This window comes from Sciurus vulgaris, assembly GCF_902686455.1.
Source record: "Sciurus vulgaris genome assembly, contig: HiC_scaffold_297_arrow_ctg1, whole genome shotgun sequence".
NCBI lineage: Eukaryota > Metazoa > Chordata > Mammalia > Rodentia > Sciuridae > Sciurus > Sciurus vulgaris.
In genome coordinates, this window is record NW_027632754.1 from 6,859 (window position 1) to 20,786 (window position 13,928).

Sequence of the window (13,928 nt, forward strand, 5' to 3'; positions counted from 1 at the left end):
TAAAGAAGATTAAAATTATGGTGTTTGCAGGCAAATGGATGAAATTGGAGAATATCATGCTAAGTGAGATAAGCCAATCTCAAAAATCCAAAAGATGAATGATCTCACTGATAAGGGGATAATGACACATAATGGGGGGGGTGGTTAGGGGGGCAAGAATGGAGGAATGAGGGACTGTATAGAGGGAAAAGAGGGGTGGGAGGGGAGGAGGGAAGGAAAAAATAACAGAATGAATCAAACCTCATTACCCTATGTGAATGTATGTTTACAAAAATTGTATGATGTCACCCCATGTACAAACAGAAACAAAATGTATCCCATTTGTTTACAATAAAAATAAATAAAAAAATTATGCAGAGGATAAGACAGATATTGTCTGATTAATATAGATTAGGAAGCTCATGATTAGGGAAAGTAGGTAATTCAATCAGAGCCAAGAGTCAAATTCACGACTACTGATTCTAGAATTCGTGCTTTCTTGACCATATGACATTGCACAGGGACCAGCACTCTTAAGACATGATTTAGACTCATCTTCTCCATTTCTTGGCATCATAAAGACTGAGGCACACTCCCTGTCCCACACCATTTCTAATACATATACAGTGCACCATGAGAGCATCCTCTGTCACTGCCTGAAGGTATGTGACATCACCACTAACATACTTGATGGATGTTGAGTCTGGGTCATTGTAACCCAGTTAGGAAGCACTCTCATCTTCCCCATCCTCAAGGTCCTCAGACTCACTCTTCTCAGAGGGCAAGCAGAAGGATTGGTAATTGTTGGACTCCTGCCAAGACATCCTTTAACTCAACAGAGAGAAAAATTAACCTCTCCTCAGAGCACATTTTGCACTGCTATTCACAAAAAATAACTACCAAGTAAAATGTAATTAGAAACTCACACTGATTGAAGTTTTGTCATGTCTATTTTCTGCCACTCCAACATTTGACATGACTCTGTTGGAGTAGAGGATCCAACACTTGACATGGTCTGTTGGAATAGAGGACTCAACACTTGACATGATTCTGCTGACCATCGTCCCTCTTGGGGGCCATAGGCATGGCATGTCTCTATCTGTAGTTGCTTTTTATTATTAATAATCAATATATCATTAGAAACTTATTGGAAAACATCGAGAAGGTTTTACTGTATTGGGACACAAAATAGTGCACACTGAAATTTTAGCAGTAATACCTAGATAAATATATGAAATTAAACAATTGTATCTGTGCTTGAGATTAAAGGAGACTGTGATTGCTTTAGTATAATAATAGATGGATAAAGAGGCATTCCTCTGAGCTTGGATGCGTGTTTGGCCTTTGTCATTTTCCTAGTTTTAATAGTTGATTCCGGAGATACTTTACATAATGAAAACATTTAGGTTAGTCATAAATATAACTTGCGCTTTTCCTATGTTTAGTCTAATTCTTTGAGAATGAGAATAAGATTGTAGTCTGCCATTATATAAAATTAGAATAGACTAAATATTAACCATAAATTGATTTCTTTGCCCTTCAATAACAGTAAAAACTTTTGACTATTAAACACTGGAATTCATGGTAGGGGTGGTTTCTCAGAAAATATAGTGATGTGTCTGTTCTGAAGATTGAAGGATGGCAGACATTGGTACCCTCAGTTTAGCTGGGATACAAGTTTGTTTCAGGTTAGCTGGGAGACAGATTGTTTTAATCTAGCTGGGAAATAAGGTTGTTTAGATCTGGATTGTCATAGAGAGAGAATGTGTATTTTGAAAAGATGCATAGATTGTAGTTTTGAAGGTTTTCTTATTTCAAACTAACCATAAAATGATATAATCATTACTAAAGAAAGATATCTATGAAAAGACTGGCAGAAAAATAAAGATTCAGATTCAGCCTCAGAACACTTGGTGTGTCTGTGTGCTGTTTCTCCACTGTGCTGAAGCCTCCTATCTACCTAGGACCCCCGACACCTCCTAGGGCTGGACTCTGGCAAAGATTTTTGCTCATTTGTAAATAAACAAGTTTTACTGATTAGCCTGTCTCCTACACTTCAATAATGAGCATCCACCAAACATCTCTGTTTTTAAGAACATGACTAAAAGGGACTGTTCAAATAAATGGTTCCTCATTGGCTAAAATAAAACCTTTAAAATTTCTTGTTTAAATAGAATGCATCTTCTCTGCTTTAGGCACTCAAGACTTCTCACTAAAGTAGACCAAATGTTAAAGGTGAACCATTTTAAAAAGTGTTCTGTGGAGCTGGGTATGGTGGTGCAAACTTGCGATCCTAGCTACTCAGGAGGCTAAGGCAGGAGGATCACAAGTTGGCGGCCAGGTAAACAACTTAGTGAGACCCTGTTCTAAATAAAAAATAAAAAGGACTGGAAACATAGATCAGTGGTAGAGTGCCCCTGGGTTCAAACACTAGTCCAAAAAAAAAAAAAGTATTCTGTTACCAACAGGAACTAGCAGATTGATAGGTTTTTGAATTTTTAAGTGATTTTAGTGGGGGAGACCAAAATATCTACATCACTGGAAATGACAGTTCTCTCTAGACATACTTTTTCTTATGCTCAGCTTCTTTCTTTTCCCTATTTTTTCCTCTATTAGTCTCTTTCTCTTGGCTGCTGGTTCTTGTCATTTTTTTTTTCTGTCGTTCTTCCATTTCTTCTGGGCTCAGAATACTCTTCCTTTTGGTAGACTCCTCCAAGAGGCCTGGGATAAGAACCTATAGGAAGGACAAGATCCAAATCCAGGAATGTCAGGAATTTCCTGTTCCTCTATGAGTTTCATTCATCCCCAAAGCAGACTCTCTACAGAGACAACATGCTTAGGCTTTCACAAAACACTGCATCCCTGTGTGGTGGACACTGGCAGCAAGACACTTCAATTTACTGTTCATATTATGAATTTCATTGGCATGGTGGTCTCTGTGTTCTAAGTTCAGCCAAAGTACTGACATGGATAGTACAGTCATTTTGATTCATTTCATGAGCAATAAGGTAGTTCAAAATAGATATTTTTTCCTTGATTGAAAGCATACACTGTAGGATACCATTTAAAGTTTAAACAATTTTAACATAAAACTTTCTATAAATGTATAATTTATTTTAATACAGAGTATTTTAGCATGATTATCTTAATGATAGATAACATTTAGAAAGTACATTTTAAGCACCAAACACTGTGTACATTACATATATCATTTGTAATTGCCATCATCCCTTAATGAAACAGAATCATGATTATCAAAACCAGGATATGGTATTTTGATTTAATATGGTGATCCCTTTAGAGGTGGCTTAGAAAAGGGACAGGGCTGCTTTTACCTACTCTAAATTGTATAATATACTGACCTTATTAAAGTTTTTATGCTAGATTTTTACATAAATTTTATACTAGTGTTCAGTTAATTTGTTACATTTCAAGAAACACTTATTTCTTAAATCATTCTAAGAGAAAAATTATGATACTGGATCATGTTTGGTTCTTTTATAGAAATAAATTTGGAAGAATTTATGATCTATCCAAATTAACAGCACTTACACTGCCTTTATTTTGGAGTAACCAGTCCTCTTGACTTTTTTTTTTTTTTTCCAAAAGAATTTTCCGAAGATTCACCAGTGGTTCAAAGGAATTTCTGTCTTCCTTACTGGGCTCTTTAGAATAGTCTTTACCATCAAATAAATACATATGGTTCTCTAAGAATTTAAAACACAAAGTGAGAAATGTTAAAACATTGAAAAATAGGTTAATGCTATTCAAAGCAATGACTAGGTGAATAAGAGAATAGCCCAAACTCCAAATGGGTGAAGACCAGCTTGTGATGAAGGCATTTCATTTCCTGATGCACCAATACTGATGAGTTTGAGTTTTATACATGTTCACTTTTCAAAGGACAGAGTATTGGCTTAAACCCTTTTGGTCCACCCTACATGATGTGGGAATCTTTGCTGAATTCCTCTACACTGCTGAGTCTCAAATCATTCATTCATTCCACAAATATTCCCAGTGCAAATCTCACTGACCTTAAAGATCCCCTAATAAAATCTCTACACTTTTAGTACAAACACACTTTTAATACTCAACTCCTTTTCCCTTTTTCTATAATAGTAAAGGAACAAGGGGCAAACCTAAGATAATATTTTAAAAAATCACAAAAAAATGATTCCTTAGATTTATAATATTCTCTGTAGATCTAACAAAGAATCTTCATGATTCTTACCTCAATCCTGGTATAAATAACCCCACTTATGAAAGAGGAAACTGAGATTCACACAGGGATTAAAGGGTTCCTTAATTCTCTCTGCTACAAAATGAACAAGGTAGGTTTTTCTGATTCTAAGATCAGTATGTTCTTTTCAGTAGATTAGTGTGTATAGAAAAGTAGAGAGAAAACAGTCTTGCAAATAATTATGGTAAAACAACAAGGACAATAGTATGATTTTTTCCTTAATTTTTGCAGTACTTGGGGTCAAACCTAGGGACTCACACTTGCTAGGTATGAGCTCCACCACCGAGTAACACCACCAGCTGATATAGTACTCTTTTTTTTCTTTGTTATTTTTTCCCTTCCCCCCACCCCTCCCACCCCTCTTTACCCTCTATACAGTACTTCCTTCCTCCATACTTGCTCCCCTCCCTAACCCTAACTCTAACCCTAACACTAACCCTTCCCTTCCCCCCATTATGTGTCATCCTCCACTTATTAGAGATATCATTCGTCCTTTGGCTTTTTGAGATTGGCTTATCTCACTTAGCATGATATTCTCCAATTTCATCCATTTGCCTGCAAATGCCATAATTTTATCATTCTTTATGGCTGAGTAATATTCCATTGTATATATATATACCACAGTTTCTTTATCCACTCATCAATTGAAGGGCATCTAGGTTGGTCCCACAGTCTGGCTATTGTGAATTGAGCAGCTATGAACATTGATGTGGCTGTATCTCTGTAGTATGCTGATTTTAAGTCCTTTGGGTATAGGCCAAGGAGTGGGATAGCTGGGTCAAATGGAGGGTCCATTCCAAGTTTTCTAAGGAATCTCCACACTGCTTTCCAGAGTGGCTGCACTAATTTGCAGCCCCACCAGCAATGTATGAGTGTACCTTTCTCCCCACATCCTCGCCAACACCTGTTGTTGCTCGTATTCTTGATAATCGCCATTCTAATTGGGGTGAGATGGAATCTTAGGGTGGTTTTGATTTGCATTTCTCTTATTACTAGAGATGTTGAACATTTTTCCATATGTTTGTTGATTGCTTATAGATCTTCTTCTGTGAAGTGTCTATTCATTTCCTTAGCCCATTTGTCGACTGGATTATTTGAATTCTTGGAGTAAAGTTTTTTGAGTTCTTTATAGATTCTGGAGATTAGAGCTCTATCTGAAGTATGATTGGCAAAGATATTCTTCCATTCTGTAGGCTCTTTCTTCGCATTGCTGATAGTTTCCTTTGCTGAGAGAAAGATTTTTAGTTTGAATCTATCCCAGTGGTTGATTCTAGCTTTTATTTCTTGTGCTATGGGAGTCCTGTTAAGGAAGTCTGATCTTAGACCAACAAGGTGAAGATTTGGACCTACTTTTTCTTCTATAATCTGCAGGGTCTCTGGTCTGATTCCGAGGTCCTTAATCCATTTTGAGTATAATTTCGTGCATGGTGAGAGATATGGGATTAGTTTCATTCTGTTGCATATGGATTTCCAATTCTCCCAGCACCATTTGTTGAAGAGGCTATCTTTTCTCCATTGCATATTTTTGGCACCTTTGTCTAGTATGAGAAAATTGTATTTATTTGGGTTTGTGTCCATGTCCTCTATTCTGTACCATTGATCTACCTTTCTATTTTGGTACCAATACCATGCCGTTTTTGTTACTATTGCTTTGTAGTAGAGTTGAAGATCTGGTATTGTATCAGATCATAATGGATTGAAGTTAGAAATAAATGAAAGAGTAAAATACAGAAACTATTCCAACATCTGGAGATTAAACAATATGCTATTATATGATGAATGGATAACAGAAGATATTAGGAAGGAAATTAAAAAATTCTTAGAGGTAAATGAGAACAAAGAAACATCATATCAAAATCTCTGGGACACTATGAAAGCAGTACTTAGAGGGAAATTTATTTCATGGAGAGCATTTAATAAAAGAAGTAAAACTCAACAAATAAACGACCTAACACTACAGCTCAAAGCCCAGAAAAAGAAGAACAGACCAGCACCAAAAGTAGTAGAAGACAGGAAATAGTTAAACTCAGAGCTGAAATCAATGAAATTGAAACAAAAGAAACAATACAAAAAATTGACAAAATAAATAGTTGGTTCTTCGAAAAAATAAACAAAATTGATAAACCTTTAGCCACACTAACAAAGAGAAGATGAGAGAAAACCCAAATCACTAAAATTCGGAATGAACAAGGAAATATCACAACAGACAGGATTGAAATACAAAACATAATTAGAAGCTATTTTGAAAATCTATACTCCAACAAAATAGAAAATTTCGAAGGCATCAACAGGTTTCTAGAGACATATGAATTGCCTAAACTGAACGAGGAGGACATAAACAATTTAAATAGACCAATTTCAAGTACTGAAATAGAAGAAGTCATCAAACTCCTACCAACAAAGAAAAGTCCGGGACAAGATGGGTTCTCAGCCGAGTTCTACAAAACCTTTAAAGAAGAGCTCATTCCAATACTTCTCAAAGTATTCCATAAAATAGAAGAGGAGGGAACCCTCCCAAACTCATTCTATGAAGCCAATATCACCCTGATACCTAAACCAGACAGAGACTCATCAAGGAAAAAAAATTTCAGTCCAATATCCTTAATGAACATCGACGCAAAAATTCTCAACAAAAGTTTAGCAAATCGCATACAAAAACATATTAAAAAGATAGTGCACCATGATCAAGTTGGTTTCATCCCAGGGATGCAAGGGTGGTTCAACATCAGGAAATCAATAAACGTAATTCACCATATTAATAGACTTAAAGTCAAGAATCACATGATTATTTCAATAGATGCAGTAAAAGCATTTGATAAAATACAGCACCCCTTCATGCTCAAAACACTAGAAAAAATAGGGATAGTGGGAACTTTCCTTAACATTGTAAAGGCCATTTATGCTAAGCCCATGGCTAATATCATTCTAAATGGTGAAAAACTGAAAGCATTCCCCATAAAAACTGGAACAAGGCAGGGATGCCCTCTTTCACCACTTCTATTCAACATCCTTCTTGAGACTCTGGCCAGAGCAATTAGACAAACCAAAGAAATTAAAGGGATACGAATTGGAAAAGAAGAACTCAAACTATCCCTGTTCGCTGATGATATGATTATATATTTAGAGGAACTTGGAAATTCCACCCGAAAACTCTTAGAACTCATAAGTGAATTCAGTAAAGTAGCAGGTTACAAGATCAATGCCCATAAATCCAACGCATTTTTATACATAAGTGATGAATCTTCAGAAAGAGAAATTAGGAAAACTACCCCATTCACAATAGCCTCGAAAAAAATAAAATACTTGGGAATCAATCTCACAAAAGAGGTGAAAGACCTCTACAATGAGAACTATACAACACTAAAGAAAGAAATTAAAGAACACCTTAGAAGATGGAAAGATCTTCCATGTTCTTGGATAGGAAGAATTAATATTGTCAAAATGTCCATACTACCTAAAGTGCTATACAAATTCAATGCAATTCCAATTAAAATCTCAATGACGTACCTTACAGAAATAGAGCAAGCAATTATGAATTTCTTCTGGAAGAATAAGAAACCCAGAATAGCTAAAGCAATCCTTAGCAGGAAGAGTGATATAGTACTCTTAAGTAGCACTTTGTGCTATCAGAGCAATTTCACATCTATCACCACATTTGATTTTTGCAGCTGTGTAAAAGATTAAAGAAGACATTAATAGCACTATTTTACAGATGAAGACACAAAGGCCCAATGAGGTTGGATGATCTGCCAAGATCATGAATCAAGTGATAAACAACCAAGACCAGTAACCACAGATAGGTAAGATAATGATTCAAAAGTGAAGTGTATTTAATAGCACATGTTACCAAATTATGTATTTTCACAGCATTATGAAATAAACTCTAAGTATGTTTTCCCTAGAGAGTATGAAAGCAAAATATTTTCATTCTCAAGAGATCAATTGCTTCACACTTGTACCCAAATCTAACCAGATGTAATGCTAATTGACATTTGCTACTTAAATCAACAGGGGGCTTTCAGTTAGACACTCTATCAAGAAGTGGAAAAAATAAAGAGCTGATATGTGTCAAATATAATCAACATATGTAGCATCAAACTGCATGAAATTCTCAATTTACCATGTAAATGTTCTTTTTAAAAAAAATTAGCATTAAAGATAAAGCAACCTTACTTTTTACTTAAATTTTATTGGGCTGCTCTAATTACTATTCTTTAATGTTTATTTACATTATTTTTAGTGATTCTCCATGTCTTCAGTCTCTTTCTATTAGTCTAGACCTGGAGCCCACAGGTCTAGACCCTCATCTGTATCCTGCCAGAGGAACCATTTATCACAAAGAGAACCAAGACATGGTAATTGAAGACAGCATTCCAGATTTTAATCAAACTGGAGAAATTTTTGGCAGTTAGATTGTCTGGAAAAATACCTTTTATTAGGCAGGTGAAGATATACAATCATCTTTTAAAAACACTACAATTTTATTTTGCTCTAGCAAATAAAATTAAATTAATATAGATGACTACAGAAAAGGGTGTACACTTGATACTAAGGTCATCAAATATAACTTAAAAATATGACCACACACATTTATTTTTTTCTCTCACCTGAAACAGCTAAATGACAATAAATGGATTACTAAAAAGCTATATAAGCAATGATATGTTAAAATGTTCACAAACTCTTTGGAAAATAACAACAGTTTAAGAAGAGCTGTGGAACCAAAACACAGGTATCCAACTGGGACTAGCTAGAGGAATAGAAACCCTCTCAATACTCCAAAAGCCTAGGACTCATGGTCCTTAAAGGGCACCACAATATAGGGGGAACTGAAGGGATCCACATACCAAATAATGGGAGCCCCATGAGCTCTTGGATCTCTGTCTTTACAATTTAAACAATTTTGCCATAATGGTTTATCTTCCAAGGATGATAAAAGAGGACTCTTCTAAGGATAAAATGAGTTGTCTAGTGATGTCTTCAAATATGGGTGTCTGGAAAGACTCCCCCAGTGCGAAACATGACTTGCCAACCAGTGCTGCTGGCATGAGGCCCAAAGGCTGTCCACCTTCTCACAACAGCACTGTCTGTCAGCTTTGGGGCATTTCACCAGCACCCTGATCAGACAGTCACAGGACATCAGATGTTTCAGGAAACTGCTAATAAGAACAAGGGATTCTTTCTGAAAAAAGAAGAGGAAGAAGAAGCAAATAGAGGAAGGAGGAGAAGCACAGGGAGAAAAAGAGATAATACAGTGGGCAGGGCAACATTTTTGAAAATACATAATAAATATTCTCCCTGGGATATATTTTAAAAAGCTATAATAAATGTCCTCAGTGAGGATATTACATCCTTGAAATAAGAACAGGATACAAACAATAAGCAGAGAACAAGAAAGAGTTCTTGAATATAAATATGATTCTATTGTAAAAATTTTTAAAGATAAAACACAAGAAAATTCAAAAAAAAGTGTTCTCTCAAATAATGCCAGTCACCTGAATTTTGAATTCTCCATATATCCTATAAAAATCACACCAATTAACAAGGATAATGAATCCACCCCTAATCTAAGCCTTCTACAAAATTAGGAATCAGAAAGTACTCTAAACTTCCATTTGCAGGTAAAAAGAGACATGAACAGCCCAAACAAGATGAGCCATCTCTGAAGTGCTCACTCATCTGGGCAGACAAACAGAGATTGCATAGGAGAAAGGACAGTGGGGTTCTAGTAGTTCCAGACAGAGAAAATTTATTCTCCGAAATGAGGATCACACTCCAAATGGGAAAACAATGAGGATGGGTCTGAGTCCCAGTAGACCACAGCAGTGGCTACTAAGGAATCAAAAGGGAAGGGCCAGAAAGTAGATGCAGTCAAAAATTTGAGGAAGTACAGATTTTAGGTGAGAAAGAGGTAATTTGGAAAGGAAGGCATCCTTTGACAATTTTATGGCAAAGAGAAAGAAAGAAGCATGTAGTAAAAATTGAGAATGACAAAACCAAAAGCCTTTCCCAGCCCACCTCCTACCAGTAAAGGAAGCACCACCTACCGAAACCATGGTGCTTCTCTGTATTGGTTGGAGAAGGAACTCTTTTTTGGGGGGTTGGGAGTTCTGGGATTGAAATCAGGGGCACTCAGCCTCTGAGTCAGATCGCTAGCCCTATTTTGTATTTTACTTAGAGACAGGGTCTCACTGAGTAGTTTAGTGCCTTGCTTTTGCTGAGTCTGGCTTTGAATTTAGATCCTCCTGCCTCTATCTTCTGAGCCACTGGGATTACAGGCATGTGCCACCATGCTCAGCTAGAAGAAACTCTTGAATTAAGAAGCTCAGTAAGAACCCTCTCACTCCAGACCATATTGACTCCCTATTGCTGCTGATACAGGAAAACAGTCATTTTAAAAATTAAAATCATGCAATATTAGGAAGCATGATACAATGCTGCTATGTGAAAAGAAGAAACAAATACCAAAAATCCCTTCAAATCCAAATTTCAAAAATTTCAGAATAGAAAAGGATAAAAAGATAAATATTGGGGTTAGGGCTCTAGCTTAGTAGCCAAGCATTTGCCTAGCATGTGTGAGGCATTGGTTTTGATCCTTAGCACTGCATTAAAAAATAAATAAGCAAAACTAAAACATACTGTCCATGTACAACTACAAAAAATACTTTAAAAAAAAGATAAATATTTTAACCAAATTTGGAGAGAAAAGAAAAAAGAAGATGAAATGATCTACACCTCATGGGTCTTATGAAGGTTAAATGGAAAGAAGATATAAAGCACATGACATAGTTGGTGGCGCTGTTGATGAACCCCCAATAAATGCCCATAAATATTAGCTACAATTTAAAAAAAATATCTACTATCAAGAAAAGGAATCACTGTGCAGAGCATCATCATAAAGATGACACGTTTCTCCAATACACACCAGATAAGATGTCTGCATCAAGAGAGAAAAGCTACAAATTTAACCCTTGATAAAAGGACCATAAGCATTCATATCATGACTTGGATTCAAAGTTTATCCACAAGAGAACAGACAGATATATTTTCAATTTCTTGGATCAAGAAGCCTAAAGAATGTGCTCAAGATGACAGTAGGGCTGGGTAGGAAAAGGAGGTCCCAGGGAGTAGGATGCAGGACTTCCTATGGTAATGCATATCACTCATGCACTAGCTTGAGGTGACTGTGCCATTTGCTCACCCTATCCCCCAACTCACTTCCTTCCCCCTGCTCTCTTCTCTCTCCTCCAGCTGCAGGCAAGACATCAGAGACCCACTGGCCATTTTTTGTCTCTCCCAGGATGGACTCCAGGTCTATCTCACCCATGGTGCTCCCTTCAGAAGACAGCAGTTTATCCAAGCCAAATTTGAGTATTTCACTCAAATTGAATGGAGAAAAAAAATCCAGTTACTTCTCATAAAAACAAAGATCAGGATGTGATAATCTACTGAGTGTCTAAGTGACCCCAAGAACCTTCCTTCCCTTGTGAACTTTCTTCTGTCCCATGGAAGATGACTTCAACCAAGCTATTGTGGGGTTAGATGAGGAATAAGCAGAAAGTTGATAAATGACAACCAGAGCTATTGATTTTGATAATTATCTATAACTGCAATAAAAAAAATTAGCCTCTAATTTCTTTTATTTTAGGTGGACAGTAAGAATAAAATGATTTATTGCATCTTTTATAGCACCTCTCACCAGCATTTTTTTTTACAGGTACTTCCAGCAGTCCTGAGAAAAATCAGAGACCCTGTTAGCTACCTTTCTACCTCTTCCACTGTCAAACTTCTTAGAAAGACAAGGTGCCACTCAGTACCTTGCCTCACAATAAGCTGACTTCTTTCCTTTGCCAAGTTGCTTTTCTACCACAGTACTTTATGGAACCCACATTGGAAAAACCATAACAATCCTGATCACCAAGGATCTTTCTGAATTTAAATCTCCTTGGATAGTCCTGTGCACTCCCTATCCTGCCTTTTCCTCTCACTCCTCTCTAGGGGATGCTTCACCTATTTCCTAAGGCTACAAGAACCACCCAGAAAGCTTAGATAATACTACCTGGCTTTCACTTGCTACTTCCAACTTTACACCTCCCTAAGAACTATCTCTTAAGAATTCTGAAACAATTGTGATCCACATGATGGGCCCTCATTTGTATTTTGCCCTTTTCGTTTTATTTAGTTATCTCTATACTGTCTATTTAGTTACTTGGAAACTTAAAGGTATCCTGTAGCTTGAAAAACACCTGAGATCAAAACTAAGCAAGAACACACTTGGATATATTTATATATAGCCTTGGTAGGTGTGTGTGTGTGTGTGTGTGTGTGTGTGTGTGTGTGTATGCACATACACAGACATATACATATGTATGTAGATTACTTACATTACATGTATATGTATATAGATTACTTACAGTAATATATATACCTATATATAAACATAAAATATATAAATATATATTTATATATATATATAAATATATAAATAAAATATAAATATATATAAATAAACATTATATATTATATATATATAAATCAAGGCAAACACCTTTGGCATTTAGTAACCAAAACAGAAGAAAGCCAAGTATTTATGATGAAGCTCAGTTCATACTGGGATCCTCCCTTCCACTCCCTTGGACTTAAGTCTCCTGGCTTTCCTTGCTATTGAGTACTCACAATGTGTTTTTAAGGAACTACCTTTTTTAAAAAATGAAAAACAGTATATTATAGTAATTAAGAGCATGTAGTTGGAAGTTACAGGGTGCCTGGATTAGAGTCATGAATATGAATGATGTTTGAAAAATTTCTTAAAATGGGGATAAAGACAGTATCTACATCATTCTTCTGTTACTCTTCATCATGAAACAACTGGAAAAAGTACATCTCAGACAATGCTTAGTACACAGTAAGCATTCAATAAATGTTCACTACATCTATATCTGTCCCTCTCTTTCTGTTGTGTACTCCTTGCAGGATAAGGAACCTGCTTTCCTTTTTCAGGACTTCACAACTCTACACTGCTTAGATTTATCAAACCAGAACCATGGCTTTTACTACTAGATTCTTTAATAATTTAAAAAAGTGACCTGCCTTCTTTTGAGACAAGGCAGTGTGTTATTATCCTTGTCCTTGGCAATCATAAACAACTCACTGCCTAGATGGGGAGGAAAAAAGTCATACAGAACCAGAATGAGATTTTTTGCCCCTGGCCTGGGCAGGTAGTCCCAAAATAGTACTCTCCAACAGCCAGTAGTCTATATTGGCCCACAGCAGGGAGTTGTGTCTGTGCATTTCACATCAGAGGTAAACCCCTAATTGAATGCCTGGAGCTTCCTCCACTGGGGAAGAGTTTGAGCATCTGAGACCTCATCTCCTCTAACTCCCAATATGTGCACTTTCACTACATCCCACAATGAACTCATCTCTCAAGGTCCTGTGAAGTAATGTATTTAGACAACTACAGTATATACCTACCTCTCTCTCAAGCTTTTAGCTTATATTTGTAATTGCCTCTTCAATAGTGTGAAAAGAAAATGCACAGCCACCCTGTCATCATGACAGATGAATATGCAGAAGACTAAAACTATAGAAAAAGCCAGACTTCAGTTACTCCCTAAGGTAAACAAAAACCAAGCAAACAAGCAAAACCTAGAGTTCTTCTTTCAGGTTATAGTACCCAAAACACTGTGAACCTTTCCTGCAAGTCAAT

The 13,928-nt window shown here is 36.3% G+C and overlaps 1 pseudogene across 1 annotated transcript in view; it reads right to left on the minus strand.

Moving 5' to 3' along the window:
* Window positions 1–530: 530 nt before the first annotated feature.
* The window catches only part of LOC306652580 (chromodomain-helicase-DNA-binding protein 1-like), a 33,512-nt pseudogene continuing 20,114 nt past the window's right edge, over window positions 531–13,928 (minus strand). The window contains exons 9-12 of the transcript in view: window positions 11,438–11,603; window positions 3,532–3,686; window positions 2,547–2,713; window positions 531–804 (exon numbers count right to left, since the gene is read on the minus strand). The product of the transcript in view is annotated as a chromodomain-helicase-DNA-binding protein 1-like (transcript). The remainder of the gene's footprint in view (window positions 805–2,546; window positions 2,714–3,531; window positions 3,687–11,437; window positions 11,604–13,928) is intronic.